We start from the raw sequence: 4,744 nt of genomic DNA, 5'->3' as shown, positions 1-4,744 counted from the left end.
TCTACACCATGATAAGATTCATGAATGCAAAATGTACCATGTTTTATAATTTGCAAGTTTACTATTCATTAAACAACTTCAAAAAAAAACTTCACAAAACCAAAGAAACAACCCAAATCCATATTATCTTCTACTAACATTATAATAATCATCATGAAAAATGAATAAACTCCAAAATCTACATATTAAAGATCAATTCATAGTAAAGTTTTTTATTTAAAATATGTCCAAAATTTATATCATTATAAAAGTAAATATAATAAAAATACCATCCAATACAAATATGCATCAAAGAGATAAATTCATAATAAAAAGTTTTACTTAAAATATGTTGAAAATTTATATCATGATAAAAGTAAATATAATAAAAGACTGTCAAATAAAAATATGCATCAAAGAGAATCTCGCTGCAATCTACAATCTATCATCATCCTCATCATATAATCATACTTATCCTCATTGGTGTCCTACACAACATGTGTAATATGCATATATACATAAGATTGTGTACTTTTAAATTAAATTTTAATGTATTAAAGTTAAATGATAATTTTATCATCAAAACAAAATTATAAAAGGTTTCAAATTCCATGCAATAACTCATTGGTGTTCCCCCTCCATTGCACCCTTGTGGAAGCCCTCTACAACACATGTACATGTATATACTAAAAATTTAAAATTGCACATGAATATGCATGAACTTGTAATATTAAAAGAGTTGTAACAATTTTTTCAAATTGTCTAGATGATCTAGTCCCCATAACTGAGCCAAGTTTCAAATTCCATGCAATACTGCATGGTATTCCCCTTGCATTACGCCCTCATGGATGCCTTATACAAAACACATACATGTATATATTAAAAATTTAAAATTTCACATGAAAATCCATCAACTCGTAATATTAAAAAAAATGTAACAACTTTTTAAAATTGTCTAGAAAAGCCTCTCACCATAGTTGACTCCATCGCTAGTGTCCCTGGAGAAGATAAACTATCTCCACAAACCTAAAATTTTAAAATTGTAAGATAGATCTCATCTTTTAAAGAAACTTGCTTCAGTTTATAACAAAACAAAATTGAAATATTCAATACTTGTCACAAGCCAATATATGGCACATCTCCTAATAGGGAGGAAGAGAGTTGCGTTGTGTCAAAAATGGCAGATGGAATGGAAATATGTTAACAAATAATTATGTAATTATTTCTTTTACAAAAATGTATTCATGATACCAATATAATAAAAGTAAATTAATAGTATGAACATGTTCTTAAAAGAAATGAACATCTTTGAACATATCTTCATTTGAACTCAAACCCGACAATGTCGTATTATCAAAATTTTCATTCAACAAAAGACTTAACTACAAATGGTGAACATATGATACATTCATGTTCAATTATATCTGAAAAAATTTACAAAATGTATGTGAATCAACATTAACACACACATTAAATTACATTAAAATATCAACCCTAAACATTAACACATATCGATCCCATTCCCTCTTCCTTATGACCAATTAGATCTTGTGGGCAATCACGAAAAGCCTTTGAATACACTTTAACCTCTCAAATATTCATATTAACTATTTCTACATTTGATTTAAATACAAAATTAGCACGTGCATCAACTCATGCTCTTTTTCAGTTTAGAGTAACATCAATTCCATTCAATGTAGTTCGTATATTTTCTATAATGGCATCACTTGCTTCTCAACCAATTTGAGAAGTGGCAACCATCTCCGACTGCAAAGTTACCATACATGGAGGTTGAGCTACCAAAGGAAGCGGAGGACAAGGAAATTCAGTATCCCTTATTGCACCCTTACTTATGTCCATCCTTTCTCCGTACCATAAAATTTAGATGGAAGGTCAATATAATGAGGTTTCATACCTAATTTTATTTTTGCATAAAATAATCGAGCAAAATAATATGGAACCTCGTCATTCCATGGTGTCTTACCATACACTTCAAGGAATCTATCATACAAATGGTGGGCTATTTTAGGGTGCTTAACATATTTCACCTTCAACATCATTCTTTTTGGTCCTTCTTTGAAATTAAACATAGATTTGACATGTTATTTTGTAGCCCTCCTATTTACCTCGACCCATTTATCAGGACCCATCATTGTTTCCTTTATATGACTCATCATATCTATAAAGCCATATTGTTTTGGCCCAAGGTTCCTAGAAATATCAAGAAATGTACTTAGAGAGTGCAAAAACTATTTCTAAGCTTTGTCGACTCTCTATAGGGAGCTCCAACCTCCCAAGATCATTCCTCAATTTTGAATAATGAGATGTGCACCTATGTAATGTACATTGTTGGATATTTTTTTCCAAGGAGGCTCATTAGGAATATCATACATATATGTGGTAATTGGCATACAATATTCATCTTGAATCAAACTCTTTCGCCTATGTTGACTTTGGTCAACATTTTCACCCCCTGCTTCAATATAATTACATAAATATTAAAAAAATTCAATGTATTTATACGCATGAAAAATAGGCATACATGTATGTGTACATACAATTTATTTACGTACAAATTTGTTTCAACATAATTTTCTTTTAATTATATAATTTACCAAAATCATGATCATGATGATCCAATTGAGATTCATGACCACCTAAAGATGCTTAAGCACCACCCACCCAAGTACATGAGTTGATTGAGCTTGTTGACCACATGGATAATGTTGAGCACCCTCATGCGATGACCTAGTGAGAGATGCTTCTAAAAAAAATAGAAATTATAAATTAATTAAGTTAAATATAAAAAATCTATTCATTATGTATGTACATATGATTCTGCCAATTTATCATTCAAGTAAATGTCATAAACATATATATACACCATACCATGATGATGTGAACGATGGTCCTCCATTGATTGATATGATACTCTCATTGACCTAATAAGAGATGCTCCTAAAAACTATGGACTTTATTATAAATTAATAAAGCTAAATTGACAAAAATCAATTCAATAGGTATGTACATATGATTCTCCGAATACCATTTAAATTTACACATAAACATATATATATATATATATATATATATATATATATATATATATATACATATATATATACCACGATGATGATGTAATTAATGATGACCATCCCCTTATTCATCTGATACTCTCCTCGATCCATGATCAATCTTGTTGGCATTCATAGAAACTCACACTATAGTCAATGCTCGAGACTTATTTGATCCTATATCACGTCTACACCTTAAAAAATCAGGTGGTGACTGCTCAGGTGATGATCCAGACCCTTCATCCATATATATATACTTTGAAAAAAACCAAGTTACCTCATGCATTTAAAAATATTTAAAATTACTATTTAAAAATACCAAGAATTCAAAAAATTAATAAAACAAATAAATGTAAGTATCTAAGTGTTTCTTCAATATTGTTTGGTGTAAACTTTTAATTTCAAATATACTCAAGACTAAAAACACAAATGATAAAGTGCACATATTGAGAATTAAGTACAAAACTTTATGGAACTTGAGGTCCTGATAATTCACCAAGTTGTGATTACAGAGTGGAGGCACACTTAGTATAGTATTGAAAGAAACACATGGTCATTAAAGACACCACATTTATAACTAAAAAACACACACATATCAAAGATATCTTACAATTCCCATAAAAAAAATTGATGGAGTGCTTATTGACACTAGTTCATATTTCACACACAAATGTTGAATTGGAATTGTCCCATACAATATATTGCTACAAATCCTACTAACATTTGCACAATGACTTATGCTAAATGGTTGAAATTGACTAGAAAAAATTTTTGTACAACTGTTTTAACTTCTCCATTTTGACTTGGTACACTCCTTTCATCTAGTTGCACACAAGTTCAAAATTGACGAAGACTATAATTCCATTGGATCCATACTCCCTAGTTGTTCCTAAGCCTTCTATAAGTGTAATATAATATACTTCATTGTTTGTTATCCTTCCAGGTACATTCCTTTTCTTTTCGAGGACTTTATTTGATGCAGGAGCATCTAGCTGAAGGGGATCATCATGACAGAGGGTCATTTGGTCTCTGAGAGCACTAAGGAGAAAATTTCAAGTGAAAATTTTAATTTCATCCTTTTTATTTTAATTTCTTAGTGGAGTAGCATTTAGGAAGATAAAGGTTGAGTTAAACGAACTGTTGCAGATAACTGTTTTTCATTTATTATGTTACCTTTTACAAATCACAGCATAGGAAAAATAAACAGTTTTAGAAACTCAAAAAGAAAAACCATCAAATGTAACTAACAGCAGTTAAGAAAAACTGTTTTCCCAAATCATTCAAAAGACAACAGAATGTATTATAACAGGTTCGATTTTTGGAAGAGGAACATAATAGAAATCTATGAGCACACAGAAGTTTACATTTGCATCCCATAGTAGTCCATTTATAGTCTTTCATTTTGAGTTGCCTAACAGAGTGAAAGAAAGTCCTTTTATTTTTATTCTGCAGAGCATACATATTTTCCTATTTGTATTAAGTTAACAAGCCCACAGACAACAAGACTTTGTAAGTGCCAAAACTGGAGAATCTATAGAAACCCAGACAGATAGTCCGAGACAAATTGAAGCAAACGAGTGAAAGGAAGTTTTGATAATGCACAAGTTCCAGACAGCAAGGATAGAGCGAATCAACACAGGTACTTCCTGAGAACAGAACCCTTTTCATTTATTCATAAAAAGAAATAATAC

Source organism: Pinus tabuliformis, chromosome 3_2, assembly GCF_031772625.1.
Source record: "Pinus tabuliformis cultivar Carrire ecotype Pingquan chromosome 3_2, CPIR1, whole genome shotgun sequence".
Taxonomy (NCBI): domain Eukaryota; kingdom Viridiplantae; phylum Streptophyta; class Pinopsida; order Pinales; family Pinaceae; genus Pinus; species Pinus tabuliformis.
This window is presented reverse-complemented; position numbering follows the sequence as displayed.